The sequence below is a fragment of the Hyla sarda genome, chromosome 11 (genome assembly GCF_029499605.1).
Source record: "Hyla sarda isolate aHylSar1 chromosome 11, aHylSar1.hap1, whole genome shotgun sequence".
NCBI lineage: Eukaryota > Metazoa > Chordata > Amphibia > Anura > Hylidae > Hyla > Hyla sarda.
Genome location: NC_079199.1, coordinates 74,594,145 through 74,615,405, shown reverse-complemented (window position 1 = coordinate 74,615,405; position 21,261 = coordinate 74,594,145). Strand labels below are relative to the sequence as shown.

The window sequence follows — 21,261 nt, the reverse complement described above, 5'->3', positions numbered from 1 at the left end:
TTAAAATTATTAATCCCAAAACGTCCTACCCTAACATTCAGACGATCAAAAACATTAAGAAATCATTTAGCCCCAAGCAAACTAAAAAATAAAATTATCAAACCAAATTTTTGTAAACCTACCATGATTGGTACATTCCGCTGCGATAAAAAACGCTGTCTGTGCTGCGAATGGATTGCATTTCCTCCCTGTGATTCAGTAACATCTTTCTCTACAGGCAAAGTTTTTTCTTTGAAAGAAAAATTTAACTGCTCCGATTCCTTTGTTATTTATCTCCTTACATGTGAGTGTGGGCTTCAGTATGTGGGCCGCACCGTACAAACTGTACGTGCCCGCATAAATAAACATAGATATAATATCAAAAACAATGTTATACTACATAGTGTATCAAGACACACCACAGCTTTACACAACAGTAACCACAATTGTTTGAAACTAACTATCTTGGAAAGTATCCCTTTAGAATATGATGACCGCTTTCAAAAATTAGTGAATAGGGAATCCTTTTGGATTTATTCCCTTAACTCCTTGTGGCCAAGGGGATTAAATGAGACAATAGATAAAACATTTCAATGATAGGTTCGGAGTCTTATTTATTTATTTATCCATGTATATAAAGAATTTTTAAAGAAAAAAGTTTTTTTTTTATATTATCTTGGATCACATGGAAAAACGTCATTTTATGCTAATTAATTTGTGATGTCATTTCCGGTTCCTATAACCAAATGAGTATATATGTGTTGTTTTTATGTATATTTAGCATGTCTGAGGAAAAGGACGGAGCGTCCTTGAAACGTGTTACATGTGAATAAAAGTTACCCATACTTAGCTTGTGGACAGCGCTATCATCTATCCCTCATCCCCTCACACCTGGCTGGTGTGAAAACTCTGCCGTTCTTATTCCCACGCTGTTGCCTGGGCGGGATATAGCTGCAGTCCACATCGGATTGTTGTGCCTCTATCCTAGCACAACTATATCTGGTGAGTCCTTTCATTAAAGGGTCCCCCCCTTTTTTTACCGTCAAATCGTTCTACACATTGGAGCATTCTGTTTTCTTCTTCTTCTTCTGTGATTGATATAGCCTGGCTAAACCACATTGATCTGTATGAGGAATCTACCGATTCCTCCTAAAAGTCCCCTAAGGGGACTAAAAGTGTAAAAAAAAAGAAAAAAAGTTTTAAAAAACACCCAGTAAACACTTCAATATTAAAAGTTTGAATCACCCCCTTTTCCAAAATTCCATATAAGAAATACGTAAACATAATAAAAATAAACATATGTGGTATTACCGCGTGTGTAAATGTCCGAACTATAAAACATAATGTTAATTAAACTTCACAATCAATAGCATACACCATGGGTGTCAAACATGCGGCCCACAATGAATATCTTTCTGGCCCGGCAAAGATATTCATTGCTCTGGTTACCTGGAAACGGGCAGAGATAAAATAAAAAAGTCAGAGGCTGTCCAGGAGCGGTTGAAGGATGGTGGAGGCAGTCCAAGAGAAGTTGGAGGCAGTCCAGTAGCTGACAAGCGGTCCAGAAGAGGATGGAGGCTGTCAGAGGCAGTCAAGGAGCTGTTGGAGGCGGTCCAGGAGAGGATGGAGGTGCGCAGAGGTCAACGTCATGTCCTGATGTGACGTCATCAGGCTGCTCCTTAAAGGAGTTCTGACACATGCTGCGGACGGCACCATTGCGGCTATAGACACAGGACACCAGATTGACAAGGTGAGAAAAGTAAATATTAATGCTAATATTGTTGTTTGATTTATTTATTTTTTAAACAGGGAATGGGGTCTTGTGCAGGGGGGTCATGGGGGCAAAAGGGGCATGGGGTGTTGTCCAAAAGGGGCCTGGGGTCTTGTGAAGGAAGGGCATGGGGTCTTGTGCAAAGGGGCATGGAGTCTTGTGAAGGGGGGTCATGGGGTCTTGTGAAGGGGGTCCTGGGGTGTTTTGCAGGGGGGCTGGGGTCTTGTGTAGGGTGAGCATGGGGTCTTGTGCAAAGGAGGGCATGGGTTTTTGTGCAGGGAGGCATGGGGTCTTGTGCAAAGGGGCATGGAGTGTTGTACAAAAGGGGCATGGGGTCATGTGAAGGGGTCATGGGGTCATGTGAAGGGGTCATGAGGTGTTGTGCATGGAGGCATGGGGTCTTGTGTAGGGTGGGCATGGGATCTTGTGCAAAGGGGGCATGGGATCTTGTGTAGGGGGGCATGAGGTCTTGTGCAGGGGGGCATGGCTTGTTGTGCACAGGGGACATGGGGTGTTGTGCAGGGAGGGCATGGGGTCTTGTGCAGGGGGGGTTGGGTTATTGTACAGGGGGGTTGGGGTCTTGATACATATAGTAAAGTTAAATTATTTTTTTTTGATGCGGCCCACATAAACTTAAACCTTGTTTTTTTTGGCCCATGTTAACCTTTGGGTTTGATATGCTTGGCGTACACGTAAAAAAATTCAAAAGTCCAAAATTGCACTTTGCGTACCCGTATCAGATTTCTTGTTTCATTTTTAACAAGCCCTCTGCAAAATGAAAGAAGGGATCTGATTGGTTGCTATGGGCAACTCAGCAACTTTTCCTCTGCACAGGTTTTGATAAATCTCCCCAATGGTGTCATTTTTAACGAAAAGTGCACTACATAGAATCGGAAGCCCACAAAATTATCAAAAATTGCTTTTTTGTTTTTCAATATTGCCCCACAAATATTTTTTTTTTTGTGGTTTCGTCAAAAATGTTGTGGTGAAGTGATTGATGTCATTATAAATTGCATTTGGTGGCGCAAAAAAAAAGCCCTCATATGGGTCTGTATGTGCAAAATTGGTTTTTAGAAGGTGATGAGGAAAAAACGAAAGTGCATAAATGGAAAAACCCTGTGTCCTTAAGGGGTTAAACAAAAACCCTGACCCTCTCAATAAGGGTAGGTTAGGGTTAAATTAACTATCCTATATTTTTTGTGAACAAAGTAACATGTGACCAAGTATCATCAAAATATCTCCAGCTGGAAGTTATGCAGTAACATATACCGGAATTCTCATAGACTTGTATGGGACTTTAAACAAAAACCTAAATTACCTATCCTATGTTTGTTGTTGACATACAAGTAACATGTATACCAAGTTTCATTTTAATATTTTTAGCCATTTGGTGATGCTGGAACATACATACATACACACACACACATTGAGTTTCATATATATATATATATATATTTATATATATTTACCATGAATATACTCTGTTTTTGTTAATTATGGCATATGCACGCACGCTCCATATGAGCGTGCATATTATCATCTTTTACCATATAATACCATATTACATACTTTTTAATTACTCTGTAAGATAATACCTCCCTAATTTCATCATACCATAAGGCTACTTTCACACAGGCAATGTCCACATGGAAAAATTCTGTGCAGACATTTCCCCGACAGCGGAACGCTGGCAGAACAAGCCAGCGCTAGGACTGCTCGGAAATGCTGCATCTCCTAGATAGCAATGCATTTCTGTGCAGACTCTGCAGAAAGAATAGACACGCCCATTTTTTGCAGACTGCAAAATCAGGATTTGTGCAGCAGAAGCATCTGCAGTGGAAATTCCGCTGTGTAAACCATGCAGCAGAATCCCATTAATATCAATGCTCCGTGTGGAATTCCATTGTGTGAACATTTGTTTTTGATATCTGATTGTAGAATATATTATTTTGCTTTTTACACAACAGTACTCTACACTACACTAAATTGGGAAAAAAGAGGGCATCAAATGAGGGAAATAAAGTATGCAGCAAATAGTACTACACTAAATTGCCATACATTTACCATTGGTATATGATCGTTTTTTTAATACCATATAAGAGGTTCAAGCTAGGTACTAGGGATCGACCGATATCGTTTTTTTAGGGCCGATACCGATAATCGGTGCAGGTTAGGGCCCATAGCCGATAACTTATACCGATATTCCGGTATAAGTTATCGGCTATTTACCCCCTGCGACACCGCTGCAGATCATTGATTTAAAGCGGGCGCATTAAATCAATGATCTGCAGTGGCTTTTGCGGGGCCATAGGCCGCCGCCGCCACCCGCTTCTCTCCCCCTACCTGTCAGGGTGGTCCGGGCCATCCATTCTTCCTTCCTGTAGTGTCCGGGGGCGTTCCGGGTGGAGGGTGAACCGGTCCGGGCTGTCCTTCTCCGGCGGTCATCTTCTCCACTCCTGGCAGGCTCTGGCCTAGTACGCTGCATAGACGCCGCTGCGCAGTGACGCCCGTGCACAGCGACGCACCTGACGTCACGGCGTAGCGGCGTCTATGCAGTGTACTAGGCCGGAGCCTGCCCGGAGTGGAGAAGATAACCGCCGGAGAAGAAGGACAGCCCGGACCGGTTCACTCTTCACCCGGAATGCCCCCGGACACTACAGGAAGGATGGATGGCCCGGACCACCTCCATTAAGTTAAATTTTTTTATTGACTCGGAGGGTGGGGGAGGGGCCCGACCAGTATAGCGGTATGGGCAAAAATCCATACCGGTATACCGCCCAGCATCACGGTGGGGGGTGCGGTGCGGCGGGTCGGGGGGTGGCGCGGCGGGTACTTTATTTTATTTCATTGTGGACCAAAATTCATTATTATTTGTTGGCATTTTTGATGCACTCTTCAGTTTTGGTATCTTTTATGTTCCTTCCCCGCCCCCTTCTCCTTCAAGTCCTTTATGTAGGTCTTGTCTTCACATGTATGAAATTGTTTAGCAATTCAGTTCCCCCCCCCCCAATATAAATAAATTAGCCAGATACCAACCAAGCAGCAACAGCCTGACATTACCAGGGTGGGCGAGGACCATTATTATTGGTCCTGCCCAGCCTAAGATATGTCAGCCTGTTATTGCCTAGGCCCAGGAGCGCCATGTTTGACGATCTGGCCCTTTTGGTACCGTCGCTTCTCGGCACCCCTGGGGCGATGGGTACCAGGGTAATATTTGGAGGTCAGCGCTAGCTGTTTTTGGGGCTAACACTAAGGCTGCTTTCACACTATAAAAATTCATCTGTTATAAACGTCCGTTAGAAAAGCTTTAAAAAAGGATGTTAAACGTCCATTACAAAATCCCATTAAAGTCTACGGGATTTTTTGATTATCCGTTATGACCCATTATAGTCCGTCATGACTAGCGGACGTTAATTGTGATGGAAGAATTAACGGCACATGCACTAATTTTTCTTCTGTCACAAGAAACGGATAAATTAACGGCCGTTATTTTTAACATTGAAGTCTATGGCAAACGGATGAGCCTTTATGTCATCCGTTTGCACCTGGTTTATAATATCCGTTATTTCTGAGGTGACATCAGCAGACTCCTGCAGTGCTGAGGGACTACTACTACTCCCATTATGGAACAGACTTATTTCCATGATCGGAGTAGTAATTCCCTGGCTGCGGGAGTCTGCAGACAGCTGGGGAGGCTACATTAGTGTTTGTACTACTACCCCATCATGGAACAGAGTCTGTTCCATGATGGGGTTGTAGTACAGGGGCTGAGGGATTGATAGCACTCTGCAACCCTGCGGCCGATACCGAGGGGCCATTCAGGGCTCGCAGCGAGAGATTTAAAAATTACCATTGTGAGTAGCAGGGGGCCATATCTATATTAAAAGCGCTGTGGGGGCAAGATATATATAGTGCTACAGGGGGGGGCAGACATATAGCCTATATATCTAGCCCCCCAGTGCATTTATAATATGCCCCCTGCAGCACATTAATAAAGATATGACCCCCGCCGGCGCATTTATACATATATACCCCCCCGGCACATTTATACATAAATTCCCTTGCCGGCACATTTATACATATGTACCCCCCGCCGGCGCATTAATAAATATATACCCCCCGCCGGCGCATTTAATAAATATATACCCCCCGCCGGCGCATTAATAAATATATACCCCCCGCCGGCGCATTAATAAATATATACCCCCTGCCGGTATATATAAGTAGTGAGACTGTCCAGGCATGCTGGAAGCTGTAGTTCTGCAACATCTGAAGGGCCAGATGTTACAGAACTATAACTCCCAGCATGTCTGGGCATGCTTGGAGTGGTAGTTTTGCAACATCTGTAGGACTACAGCTTGGGCACCACTGTATGGTGGTCTCCAAACTGTGGCCCTCCAGATGTTGCAAAACTACAACTTCCAGCATGCCCAGACATCCTTTGGCTTTCTGGGCATGCTGGAAGTTGTAGTTTGGCAACTCCTAGAAGGCAGCAGTGAAGATCACTTACCACTGATCTTCACGGCTGCCTCCACCGCTGCTCCTTTGCCGCCTCCTTACTTCCGCTGATGCCTGCCGGTTAGTCCCAATGTGAAATCAGTCAAATGCATTCTACACCTCCCCCCTTTTCATACTCTTTTCCTACCATATCTTTCACTCCCCTGCTATTTGGGGAAATTGGAGAAGGGAGTGCCTACATACATTGTCTTGGCTCAACAGGTGTCGTGTCAACTGTGTCCCTCCATATACACCAGGTGAGTTCTACTACATAAATGGCATTATTGACTGTTTGGATGAGCGCTGCCCGTTTTGTAATTCTTTTCTTACATAATGAACAGAGTCATGCCCTTCTGGGTCTATTTACTGGGGGGTATTCATCAAGAGTGGTGTAGGTGAACGTTTTTTTTACCTTATTAAATCATGTGTAGAGATGAGCGAACTTACAGTGATTTCATTCGTCACAAACTCCTCAGCTCGGCAGTTGCTGACTTTAGCCTGCATGAATTAGTTCAGCTTTCAGGTGCTGACTTTAGCCTGCATAAATTAGCATAGCTTTCAGGTGCTCCGGTGGGCTGGAAAAGGTGGATACAGTCCTAGGAGAGAGTCTTTTTATGTAGGGTTTTTCTTTTTTTTAATAGTGTTAACTGTGCGGGATAAATAACTTTATTTAATTATTATTTTATAATACAGGGCTTTATTAGAAAAGGGACATTTATATAGTTTTTTACACTTTTTATTGAAAAACATTTTATTTTCACACTTTTTACCTGTTAACCTCTTAAGGACGCAGGGCGTATGGATACGCCCTGCATCCCGAGTCCTTAAGGACGCAGGGCGTATCCATACGCCCGTGGGAATTTCGGTCCCCACCGCTAGCCGGTTGGGGACCGGAGCCGGATGCCTGCTGAAATCGTTCAGCAGGCATCCCGGCATATTGCCCAGGGGGGTCATTATGCCCCCCCATGTTGGCGATCGCCGCAGATCGCTGGACAATTCAGTCCAGCGATCTGCGGCGATTCCGGGTCAATCGGGTCTCCAGTGACCCGGTGACCCGGAATTACTGGCTGTTCGGGGCCGTCTCTGACGGCCCCGAACAGCCAGAGAGTGCAGGGGTGAGGTGGCACTGGTGCCACCTCACGATCGCCCTGATTCGTCGGCCGGATTACCGGCCGACCAATCAGGGCGCCTGCTGCGGGTGTCACTCTCGCACCCGCTCCGCCCCTCTTCCGGAGGACGTGAGCGGGTGCGGGACGTGCACCCCAGGTGCTGGGGACCCCGATCCCCGGCGCCCCTGTTGGGATCGGGGCCCCAGGAGCGACGGCGGCGGCGAGGGACAATCCTGTGATGAAGCAGCAGCAGGAGGTGAGTTACAGCCTCCTGCTGTTGCTTAGCAACAGCTCCCAGCATGCAAAAAGGGCATGCTGGGAGCTGTAGTTATGCAACAGCAGGAGGCAGACCACCACAACTCCCAGCATTCCCTTATGGGCATGCTGGGACTTATGGTTTTGCAACAGCTGGAGGCACATTTTTTCTATGGAAAAGTGTACCTTCAGCTGTTGTATAAACTACAACTCCCAGCTTGCACAAACAGCTAAAGTGCATGCTGGGAGTTGTAGTGGTGCATCTGCTGGTTGCATAACTACAACTCCCAGCATGCCCGTTGACTGTCGGTGACTGCTGAGAGTTGTAGTTTTCAACAGCTGAAGGCACACTGGTTGTGAAACTTAGAGTTTTTTTTTTTACCTAACTCAGTGTTTCACGACCGGTGTGCCTCCTGCTGTTGCAAACTACAACTCCCAGCAGTCACCTTACACCATGCACCGTACATGCTGGGAGTTGTAGTTTTGCAACAGCTGGAGGCACACTGGTTTTGAAACACTGAGTAAGGTCACAAATTCCGTGATACATAACCAGTGTGCCTACAGCTGTTGCAAAACTAAAACTCTCAGCATGTACAGTCTGTCAGCGCATGCTGGGAGTTGTAGTTTTGCAACAGCTGGATGTCCCCCCCAATGTGAATGTACAGGGTACACTCACATGGGCGGAGGCTTACAGTAAGTATCGGGCTGCAAGTTTGAGCTGCAGCAAATTTTCTGCAACAGCTCAAACTGCCAGCGAGAAACTACTGTGAACCCCCGCCCGTGCGACTGTACCCTAAAAACACTACACTACACTACCACAAAAAATAAAATAAAAAGTAAAAAAACATTACATATACACATACCCCTACACAGCCCCCCTCCCCTCCCCAATAAAAATGAAAAACGTCTGGTACGCCACGGTTTCCAAAACGGAGCCTCCAGCTGTTGCAAAACAACAACTCCCAGTATTGCCGGACAGCCGTTGACTGTCCAGGCATGCTGGGAGTTTTGCAACAGCTGGAGGCACCCTGTTTGGGAATCACTGGCGTAGAATACCCCTATGTCCACCCCTATGCAATCCCTAATTTAGGCCTCAAATGCGCATGGCGCTCTCACTTTGGAGCCCTGTCGTATTTCAAGGCAACAGTTAAGGGTCACATATGGGGTATCGCCGTACTCGGGAGAAATTGGGCTTCAAATTTTGGGGGGTATTTTCTGCTTTTACCCTTTTTAAAAATGTAAAGTTTTTGGGAAAAGAAGCATTTTAGGTAAATTTTTTTTTATTTTTTTTACATATGCAATAGTTGTGAAACGCCTGTGGGGTATTAAGGTTCACTTAACCCCTTGTTACATTCCCCGAGGGCTCTAGTTTCCAAAATGGTATGCCATGTGGGCTTTTTTTGCGGTCCTGGCACCATAGGGGCTTCCTAAATGCGGCATGCCCCCAGAGCAAAATTTGCCTTCAAAAAGTCAAATGTGACTCCTTCTCTTCTGAGACCTGTAGTGCGCCAGCAGAGCACTTTTCACCCCCATATGGGGTGTTTTCTGAATCGGGAGAAATTGGGCTTCAAATTTTGGGGGGTATTTTCTGCTATTACCCTTTTTAAAAATGTAAAACTTTAGGGAAACCAAGCATTTTAGGTAAAAAAATTTTTTTTTTTTTTACATATGCAAAAGTCGTGAATCACCTGTGGGGTATTAAGGTTCACATTACCCCTTGTTACGTTCCCCGAGGGGTCTAGTTTCCAAAATGGTATGCCATGTGGGGGTTTTTGCTGTTCTGGCACCATAGGGGCTTCCTAAATGTGACATGCCCCCCAAAAACCATTTGACGCTCCTTCCCTTCTGAGCCCTCTACTGCGCCCACCGAACACTTTACATAGACATATGAGGTATGTGCTTACTCGAGAGAAATTGGGTTTCAAATACAAGTAAAAATTTTCTCCTTTTTACCCCTTGCAAAAATTCAAAAATTGGGTCTACAAGAACATGCGAGTGTAAAAAATGAAGATTGTGAATTTTCTCCTTCACTTTGCTGCTATTCCTGTGAAACCCGTAAAGGGTTAAAACGCTGACTGAATGTCATTTTGAATACTTTGGGGGGTGCAGTTTTTATAATGGGGTCATTTATGGGGTATTTCTAATATGAAGACCCTTCAAATCCACTTCAAACCTGAACTGGTCCCTGAAAAAAAGCGAGTTTCAAAATTTTGTGAAAAATTTTAAAATTGCTGCTGAACTTTGAAGCCCTCTGGTGTCTTCCAAAAGTAAAAACTCATCAATTTTATGATGCAAATATAAAGTAGACATATTGTATATGTGAATAAAAAAAAAATTATTTGGAATATCCATTTTCCTTACAAGCAGAGAGCTTCAAAGTTAGAAAAATGCAAAATTTTCTAATTTTTCATGAAATTTTGGGATTTTTCACCAAGAAAGGATGCAAGTTACCAAAAATTTTTACCACTACGTTAAAGTAGAATATGTCACGAAAAAACAATCTCGGAATCAGAATGATAACTAAAAGCATTCCATAGTTATTAATGTTTAAAGTGACAGTGGTCAGATTTGCAAAAAATGGCCGAGTCCTTAAGGTGAAAAAGGGCTCAGTCCTTAAGGGGTTAAACTATACTGCAGTACAACTTAACTGCAGTATAGTATAACTGCTATGACAGTTCACCTGTACAATTCAGGCTAGGACTGGACCTTACAGGCTTCCATACTGAGAAGATAGGAAGCTATCCACTGGCTTTCTGTTGCCATGGTAATCAGCCAGGTCGCGTTGACAATCTTGCGGGAATATAGACACAATTTTTCCTGTAATGAATGGAACGCATTCACCGCTTTACTCATTGTGGGGTTAGTGGACATTTCCAGGAATGGGAGCGTACCTGTACACCCTACGTCTTCAACTGGTTAAACCAGTGCCGACAAATAAATGAAAGGATGGCAGCATATGGCAACTTTACTGACCTGCATTATGAACCTGAAAACCCTCATGGGTTTTTCGGTTTGAAAATGTGTAATTTTCCCTTATGCTGCTACCCTCTTATAATCCATCATTTTTGGGCCAGGTAGTACGATAACTTGGCGACAAGATAACAGTATGAGTGTATGATGGTTTGGGAAAATAGGTGTAAGAGGACAAATGGATGAAAGGATAGCAGCATATGGCAACTTTACTGTTTGCTTTTTTTCAAAGCTAAAGAGGAGAATATAATTGTTAAAAGGCTATTTTTGGAGATGGACAGGCAGGCTGTAGGGGAGGAGGTAGGCCTGTATTTTGAACTTAAAAACTCAAATGGGTTTTTGGGTTCAAAATGTGTATTTTTCCCTTATGCTGCTATCCTTTGATAGTCCATAATTTTGGGGCCAGGTTGTCCGATAACTTGACAAAATGAGAACAGTATGAGTGCATGTTTTGGGAAAATAGGTGGAGAAGGACAAATGGATGAAAGGATGGCTGCATGTGGCAACTTTACTGTTTGCTTTTTTTCAATGCAAAGGAGGAGCGTATTATTATTATTAAAAAGGGTATATTTGGAGATGGACAGGCAGGTTGATGGGAGGACGTAGGCCTGTATTTTGAATGGGTTTTTGGTAGGGATCGACCGATTATCGGTATGGCCGATATTATCGGCCGATAATCACGATTTTGCCGATAAGCCGATAATGCCCCACCCCCGCGCCGCCCCAACCGCACCGCGACCACCACCCCCCCCCGACCCGCCGCACAGCAAATGCCCCCCCGACCCACCGCACCGCGACCACCCCCCGACCCACCGCACCACGTCTCACCCCCACCGTGATGCTGGGCGGTATACCGGTATGGATTTTAGCCCATACCGCTATACTGGTCGGGCCCCTCCCCCACCCTCCGAGTCAATTAAAAAAATTCAACTTACCTGTAATGGTGGTGGTCCGGGCCAACCATCGTTCCTGTAGTGTCCGGGGGCGTTCCGGGTGAAGGGTGAACTGGTCCGGGCTGTCCTTCTTCTCCGGCGGTCATCTTCTCCACTCCGGGCAGGCTCCGGCCTAGTAGCTGCATAGACGCCGCTACGCCGTGAAGTCAGGTGCGTCGCTGCGCACGGGCGTCACTGCGCAGCGGCGTCTATGCAGCGTACTAGGCCGGAGCCTGCCCGAAGTGGAGAAGATGACCGCCGGAGAAGGACAGCCCGGACCGGTTCACCCTCCACCCGGAATGCCGCCGGTGTGAGGTGGTTTTTTGCGCCCCCGTAGATCGATGCGTCCACTCCTCCCCCAGCTCTCCGAACATTTCCGAAGCTAGAACTGGGGGAGGGCAGAGCAAGGGGAGGGAGGAGGTTCACTCCCCCTCCCTCAACTCCCTGAGCTCGGCTGGGCGCAGATCTCTACGGCACGCCCCCTCCCTGAGGACATAGATCTCCACGGCAGGTCCCCTCCCTCATCTTCCCTCCCTGAGGACGTAAATCTCCACGGCAGGTCCCCTCTCTCATCTCCCCGAGCTGAGGACATAGAGCAGTGCTCCCAATGAGCTCTATGTGTAAAGGGGGACATACTGTATGGGCTAAAGGGGGACATACTGCACGGGCTAAAGGGGGACATACTGTACGGGCTAAAGGGGGACATACTGTATGGGCTAAAGGGGGACATACTGTACGGGCTAAAGGGGGACATACTGTATGGGCTAAAGGGGGACATACTGTATGGGCTAAAGGGGGACATACTGTACGGGCTAAAGGGGGACATACAGTATGGGCTAAAGGGGGACATACTGTATGGGCTAAAAGGGGACATACTGCACGGGCTAAAGGGGAACATTTAGCCTGAACAGTATGTCCCCCTTTAGCCCATACAGTATGTCCCCTTTAGCCCATGCAGTATGTCCCCTTTAGCCCATGCAGTATGTCCCCTTTAGCCCATGCAGTATGTCCCCCTTTAGCCCATACAGTATGTCCCCTTTAGCCCATACAGTATGTCCCCTTTAGCCCATGCAGTATATCCCCCTTTAGCCCGTGCAGTATGTCCCCCTTTAGCCCATGCAGCATGTCCCCCTTTACACATAGAGCACATTGGGAGCACTGCTCTACGTCCTCAGCTCGGGGAGATGAGGGAGGGGACCTGCCGTGGAGATTTACGTCCTCAGGGAGGGGAGATGAGGGAGGGGACCTGCCGTGGAGATCTATGTACTCAGGGAGGGGGCGTGCCGTAGAGATCTGCGTCCAGCCAAGCTCAGTGAGGGGAGATGAGGGAGGGGGCGTAAACCTCCTCCCTCCCCTTGCTCTGCCTTCCCCCAGTTCTAGCTTCGGAAATGTTTGGACAGCTGGGGGAGGAGCGGACGCATGGATCTACGGGGGCGCAAAAAATCACCTCACACCGGACACTACAGGAAGGATGGATGGCCCGGACCACCCTGACAGGTAGGGGGAGAGAAGCGGGTGGCGGCGGCCTATGGCACCGCAAAAGCCACTGCAGTGCATTGATTTAAAGCGCCCGCTTTAAATCAATGACCTGCAGCGGTGTCGAGGGGGGATAAATAGCCAATAACTTATACCGATATTCTGGTATCGGCCCTAACCTCCACCGATTATCGGTATCGGCCCTAAAAAAACGATATCGGTCGATTCCTAGTTTTTGGGTTCAAAATGTGTATTTTTCCCTTATGCTGCTATCCTTTTATAATCCATCATTTTGGGGCCAGGTTGTCCGATAACTTGGCAAAGTGAGAACAGTATTAGTGTATCCCAACCTCATATTCTGTCCTCATATCCATCCTCTTATCACGACCTAATATCCTGTCCTCATATCCCGACCTCACATCCCGTCCTCACATCTTGTCCTCATATCCCTACCTCATATCCCGACCTTATATCCCCTCCTCTTATCCTGTCCTCATATCCCGACCTCATATCCTGTCCTCATATCCCATTCTCATATCCCGACCTCATAGGCCATCCTCATATGCTGTCCTCCTATCCAGACCTAATATACCGTCCTCCAATCCAGTCCTCATATCCCATCCTCATATCACAACCTCATATCCCGTCCTTATGTCCCATCCTCCTATCCCGTCCTCATATTTCATTCTCATATTCTGTCCTCATATCTCAACCTCATATCCCATCCTTATATCCTGTCCTCATATTCCCACCTCCTATCTTGACCTCATATCCCATCCTCATATCCTGACCTTATATCCCATCCTCATATCCTATCCTCAGATGGGACTGATTTGTGATGAAGATATTGTAAGCTGGAAATAGAAGGGGACGTGGCTTTGTGGGACTGGGCATGATTTGCAATCCAGACCGATGCACATAAAAGGGTAGATAATATAAGGAGTGGGGCTTAAAATGTGGGCTTGTCTATGTGAGATGGGGTATGGCTTGCAAGCCAGATTGACACATTCACCAGGAGATGCAGAACGGAGCTTGTGGAGTAAGGTACTGGAAGTCCCATATACTTGAATGGGTCTTAAAACAAAAACCCATCTTTTATTTAAAAAAAAAAGGGTGTATGTAAGGGTTAATTTAACTATCATATCTTTTCATTTGACATATAAGTAATATGTGTACCAGGTATTATTGAAATATCTCCAGCTGTACGGAAGTTATGTCGGAACATACATTTCCCAATGATTTGCATGGGACTTTAAACAAAAACCCCGACCCTGACAAATGGGGGTAGTTAAGGGATAAATTAACTATCCTATAGTTTAAGTGGTCATAAAAGTAACACGTGACCAAGTATTATCGAAATATCTCAAGCCATTTTGGAAAGTTATGCAGTAACATATATTTTCCATAGACTTGTATGGGACTTTAACCCCTTCCCGACCTATGACATACCTGTACGTCATGGGTGGCAAGGTGTTCCCGACCCATGACATACAGGTACGTCATGAACATTACTGCCGCTACTCGCGGCACCCCGCAGCGCCTGGAAAGATGGTGGCTATCACTGATAGCCAGCCATCTTACCGTGCGACCACGGGGGGTTTCATCCCCCACCCCCCCCCCCAGCGATCGCTGCTATCAGCTGGTCAAATCTGACTAGCTGATAGAAGCGTTTCGCTATGAAAATACTTAGCAGCGCGGTGTGTGAGTCCCGATCACGGGGATCGGGACACACACCGCTCTGCTAAGTGTCCCTGACCCGTCCCCCGGCGTCACTTACCCGTCCGAGCGGTGTCCCGAGCGGTCCCGGCGGTCCCGGCGTCCTCCATGCGGTCCTGGCTGCGCTGCGTCCTGGAGGTGAGTTTCCGGCAGCAGGGCGGCATCTTCATTGGCAGCAGTGAGATCGCCGTAAAGCGATCTCACTGCTGCCTCTGAGAGTTTCAAAACTGCAACTCCCAGTATGCCCAGACAGCCTTTAGCTTTCTGGGCATGCTGGGAGTTGTAGTTTTGCAACATCTGGAGGTCCACAGTTTGGAGACCACTGTATAATGGTCTCCAATCTGTGCTCTTCCAGATGTTGCAAAACTACAAATCTCAGCATGCTCAGTCTGTCCAGGCATGCTGGGAGTTGTAGTTCTCTAACATCTGGAAGAGCACAGATTGGAGACCATTATACAGTGGTCTCCAAACTGTGGACCTCCAGATGTTGCAAAACTACAACTCCCAGCATGCCCAGACTGCCCAAGCATGCTGGAAGTTGTAGTTCGGCAACATCTGATCCTTCAGATATTGCCGAACTACAACTTCCAGCATGCCTGGGCAGTCTGGGCATGCTGGGAGTTGTAGTTTTGCAACAACTGGAGGCACACTAGTTGGGAAACATTGTCCGTTTCCTACCTCAGTGCCTCCAGCTGTTGCAATTGTTGCAAAACTATAACTTCCAGCATGCACTAACAGACCATGCATGCTGGGAGTTGTAGTTTTGCAACAGCTGGAGGCACACTGGTTTGGAAACACTAAGTTTAGTTGCAAAACACTTGAAAGTTTATTACTTAACTTAGTGTTTCCAAACCAGCGTTCCTCCAGCTGTTGCAAAACTACAACTCCCAGCAGGCACGGACAGCCAAAGGGGGAGTTTGCAACAGCTGGATGTTTGACCCCCCCCCCCCCCCCCCCCAATGTGAATGTACAGGGTACACTCACATGGGCGGAGGTTTACAGTGAGTGCTGCAAGTTTGAGATGGCGCAAATTTTGCGCTGCAGCTCAAACTTCCAGCGGCAAACTTGCTGTGAACCTCTGCCCATGTGAGGGAGAGTGCGCCATGTACATTTGAGGCGATTTGCACAGGGGTGGCTGATTGTTACAGCGGTTCTGACAAAACACACCCACATGTGACCCCATTTTGGAAACTACACCCCTCACGGATTTTCCTTACAAGCAGAGAGCTTCAAAGTTAGAAAAATGCTAAATTTAAATTTTTTTCATCAAATTTGGGGATTTTTCACCAAGAAAGGTTGCAAGTTACCACAAAAATTTACCACTATGCTAAAGTAGAATATGTCACGAAAAAACAATCTCAGAATCAGAATGATAAGTAAAATCATTCCAGAGTTATTAATGTTTAAAGTGACAGTGGTCAGATTTGCAAAAAAGGGCTTCGTCCTAGAGGTGAAAATGGGCTGCATTAAAGTCCCATGCAAATCATTGGCAAATGTATTCCCACATAACTTCCGTACAGCTGAAGATATTTAAATAATACCTGGTACACATATTACTTGTATGTCAAATAAAAAGATATGATAGTTAAGTTAACCCTTACATACACCCTTATATAAAAGATGGGTTTTTGTTTCAAGTCCCATGCAAGTATATGGAACTTCCAGTACCTTACTCCACAAGCTCCGTTCTGCATCTCCTGGTGAATGTGTCAATCCGGCTTGCAAGCCATACCCCATCTCACATAGACAAGCCCACATTTTAAGCCCCACTCCTTATATTATCTACCCTTATTGTGCATCGGTCTGGCTTGCAAATCACGCCCAGTCCCACAAAGCCACGTCCCCTTCTATTTTCAGCTTACAATATCTTCATTACAAATCAGTCCCATCTGAGGACAGGATATGAGGATGGGACATAAGGAAGGGATATGAGGTCGGCATATGAAGACAGGGTATGAGGATGGGATATAAGGATGGTATATGAGGTCGGGATACAAAGACGGGAAATGGGGACAGGATATGAGGATGGGATATAAGGTTGGGATATGAGGACAGAATATGAGAATGGAATATGAGGTCGGGATAGGAGGTCGAGATATGAGGACAGGATTTGAGGATGGGATATGAGGATAGCATATAAGGTCGGGATATGAGGACAGGATATGAAGTCGGGATATGAGGACAGGGTATGAGGTTTTTTTTACATAAGGACGGGATATGAGGTCAGATAGGAGGTGGGAATATGAGGACAGGATATAAGGATGGGATATGAGGTTGGGATATGAGGACAGAATATGAGAATGGAATATGAGGTCGGGATAGGAGGTCGAGATATGAGGACAGGATTTGAGGATGGGATATGAGGATAGCATATAAGGTCGGGATATGAGGACAGGATATGAAGTCGGGATATGAGGACGGGATATGAGGTTGGGACATAAGGACGGGATATGAGGTCAGCATATGAGGATGGGATATGAGGATAGCATATGAGGACAGGATATGAGGATGGGACATAAGGACGGGATATGAGGTTGTGATATGAGGATGGGATATGAGGACAGGATATGAGGTCGGGATATGAGGATGGGATGTGAGGACGGGATATGAGAATGGGATATGAGGTCAAGATAGGAGGTGGGAATATGAGGACAGGATATAAGGATGGGATATGAGGTTGAGATATGAGGACAAAATATGAGAATGAAATATGAGGACGGGATAGGAGCATGGGAGATAAGGACGGGATATGAGGATGGGATATGAGGACAGGATATGAGGTCGGGATAGGAGGACGGGATATTAGGTCTGGATAGGAGGACAGCATATGAGGATGGCATACGAGGTCGGGATATGAGAATGGGATATGAAGACAGGATATGAGGTCGGGATATGAGGACAGGATAAGAGGATGGGATATAAGGTCGGGATATGAGGTAGGGATATGAAGACAAGATGTGAGGATGGGATGTGAGGTCGGGATATGAGGACAGGATATTAGGTTGTGATAAGAGGATGGATATGAGGACAGGATATGAGGTTGGGATACACTAATGCTCTTCTCACTTTGCCAAGTTATCGGACAACCTGGCCCAAAATTATAGATTATAGAAGGATAGCAGCATAAGGGAAAAATACACATTTTGAACCGAAAAACCCATTCAAAATACAGGCCTACGTCCTCCCCTTCAAGCTGCCTGTCCATCTCCAAATATACCCTTTTTAATAATAATAATACACTCCTCCTTTGCATTGAAAAAAAAGCAAACAGTAAAGTTGCCACATGCAGCCATCCTTTCATCTATTGGTCCTTCTGCACCTATTTTCCCAAACCATGCACTCATACTGTTCTCATTTTGCCAAGTTATCAGACAACCTGGCCCCAAAATTATAGACTATCAAAGGATAGCAGCATAAGGGTAAAATACACATTTTGAACCCAAAAACCATTTGAGTTTTTAAGTTCAAAATACAGGCCTACCTCCTCCCCTTCAGCCTGCCTGTCCATCTCCAAAAATACCCTTTTTAATAATTATACGCTCCTCCTTTGCATTTAAAAAAGCAAACAGTAAAGTGGCCAGATGCGGCCATCCTTTCATCCATTTGTCCTTCTGCACCTATTTTCCCAAACTATGCACTCATACTGTTATCATGTCGCCAAGTTATTAGACTACCTGGCCCAAAAATTATGGATTATAAAAGGGTAGCAGCATAAGGGGAAATTACCGTATTTATCGGGGTATACCACACACCGGCCTATAACACACACCCTCATTATACCAAGGATATTTGGGTAAAATAAAGTTTTTTACCCAAATATCCATCATAAAATGAGGGTGCTTGTGTATACCCCGATACACTGTTTCTGACCCCACAGAAGCCCCCAGGAAAGGCAGGGGGAGAGAGGCCGTCGCTGCCCGCTTCTCTCCCCCTGCCTTTCCTGGGGTCTAGAGCCCTGCTACTGCCGCTTCTCTCCCCCTGCTATCGGCGCCGCTGCCCCTTCTCTCCCCCTGGCTATCGGTGCCGCTGCCCCATTGCCTGCGCCGATAGCCAGGGGAGAGAAGCGGCGCCGGCAATGGGGCAGCGGCACCGATAGCCAGGGGGAAAAAAGGGGCAGCGGCACCCATTGCCGGCGCCGCTGCCCTGTTGCCTTCCCCATCCTTGGTTGTGTAATTACCTGTTTCCAGGGTCAGGTCCACGCTGCTTCAGGCCTCCGGTGTGTGTCCCCTGCGTCATTGCTATGCGCTGCGAGACGCAATGACAAGTGACGTCACTCGTCATTGCGCCGCGCCATGCAACGCGCAGCAACGACGCAGGTTATGCACACCGGAGGCCTGAAGCAGCCCTGACCCGACCCCAGCAACAGGTAATTATACAACCGGGGATGGGGGAGGCAACGATGCAGCGGCGCCGGCAATGGGTGCCGCTGCCCCTTTTCTCCCCCTGTCTGTCGGCGCCGCTGCCTCATTGCCGGCACCACTTCTCTCCCCCTGGCTATCGGCGCCGGCAATGGGACAGCGGCACCGATAGCCAGGGGGAGAGAAGGGGCAGCGGCGCCGATAGCAGGGTCTCTGCACCTGCAAAAGCCGCTGCAATTCCATCATTTAAAGCGCCCGCTTTAAATCACTGAACTGCAGCGGCTTATCGGCGTATAACACGCAGATAGACTTTAGGCTAAAAATTTCAGCCTAAAAAATGTGTGTTATACGCCGATAAATACGGTACACATTTTGAACCGAAAAACCCATTTGAGTTATTACGTTCAAAATACAGGCCTACCTCCTCCCCTACAGCCTGCCTGTCCATCTCCAAATATACCTTTTTTAACAATTATACGCTCTTCTTTTGCTTTGGTTAAACTAATAAACAGTTAAGTTGCCATATGCTGCTATCCTTTCATCGATCTGTGCTACTACACCTATGTTCCGAAACCATCATACACTCATACTGTTTTCACTTTGCCAAGTTAATGGACAACCTGGCCCCAAATTATGGATTATAAAAGGATAGCAGCATAAGGGAAAAATACACATTTTGAACCCGAAAACCCATTTGAGTTATTAAGTTTAAAATACAGGCCTACCTCCTCCCCTTCAGCCTGCCTGTCCATCTCCCTTCTGCTTTGGGGCAATTTTCTCCAGATCCTTTAGTTGGAATACATCTTTAGTTTCAAAAAATATTTCCATCATCTTCGTTCTTTTTTCATCGACACTCAGACCGCTTTTCTTAGACATTCTGCCGCTAGTCACGCGGGAAACCCAAGAACTGTAAAGATACTGATACCTTTTTTAATAATTATACACTCTTCTTTGCTTTGGAAAAACAAACAGTTAAGTTGCCATATGCAACTATCCTTTCATCGATTTGTGCTTCTACACCTTTGTTCCCAAACCATGCACTCATACTGTTTTCACTTTGCTAAGTTATCGGACAACCTGGCCCCAAAATTATGGATTATAAAAGGATAGCAGCATAAGGGAAAAATACAGATTTTGAACCCAAAAACCCATTTGAGTTTTTAAGTTCAAAATACAGGTCTACCTCCTCCCCTACAGCCTGCCTGTCCATCTCCAAAAATACCCTTTTTAATAATTATACGCTCCTCCTTTGCATTGAAAAAAAGCAAACAGTAAAGTTCCCAGATGCGGCCATCCTTTCATCCATTTGTCCTTCTGCTTCTATTTTCCCAAACCATGCACTCATACTGTTATTATGTCGCCAAGTAATTAGACTACCTGGCCCAAAAATTATGGATTATAAAACGGTAGCAGCATAAGGGACCATTACCGTATTTATCGGGGTGTACCACGCACCAGCCTATAACACGCACCCTCATTTTACCAAGGATATTTGGGTAAATAAAGTTTTTTACCCAAATATCCTTCATAAAATGAGGGTGCGCGTGTGTGCATGTGTATACCCCGATACACTGCTTCTCACCCCACAGAGCCCCCAGGAAAGGCAGGGGGAGAGAGGCCGTCGCTGCCTGCTTCTCTCCCCCTGCCTTTCCTGGGGTCTAGAGCCCTGCTACCGCCGCTTCATTCCTCCTGCTATCGGCGCCGCTGCCCCTTCTCTCCCCCTGGCTATCGGTGCCACTATCCCATTGCCAGCGCCGATAGCCAGGGGGAGAGAAGCGGCACCGGCAATGGGGCAGCGGCACCGATAGCCAGGGGGATATAAGGGGCAACGGCACCCATTGCCGGCGCCGCTGCCCCGTTGCCTCCCACATCCCTAGTTGTATAATTACCTGTTGCCGGGGTCGGGTCCGCGCTGCTTCAGGCCTCCGGTGTGCGTATCCTGCATCATTGCTATGCGTTGCAAGACGCAATGACGAGTGACGTCACTCGTCATTGCGCCACGCCATGCAGCGCATAGCAACGACGCAGGGGATGCACACCGGAGGCCTGAAGCAGCACTGACCCGACCCCAGCAACAGGTAATTATACAACCGGGGATGGGGGAGGCAACGGGGCAGCGGCGCCGTCAATGTGTGCCGCTGCCCCTTCTTTCCCCCTGTCTGTCGACGCCGCTGCCCCATTGCCGGCGCCGTTTCTCT

General features: G+C 46.7%; 1 long non-coding RNA gene across 1 annotated transcript; it reads right to left on the bottom strand.

The window, feature by feature from the left end:
• Positions 1-582: 582 nt before the first annotated feature.
• LOC130295577 (uncharacterized) lies at positions 583-20,546 on the bottom strand. The gene is made up of 3 exons (XR_008848918.1): positions 19,789-20,546; positions 6,695-6,843; positions 583-1,700 (listed from the first exon to the last, which is right to left on the bottom strand). It is a non-coding gene; the product is annotated as an uncharacterized LOC130295577 (long non-coding RNA).
• Between the last annotated feature and the right edge of the window lie 715 nt (positions 20,547-21,261).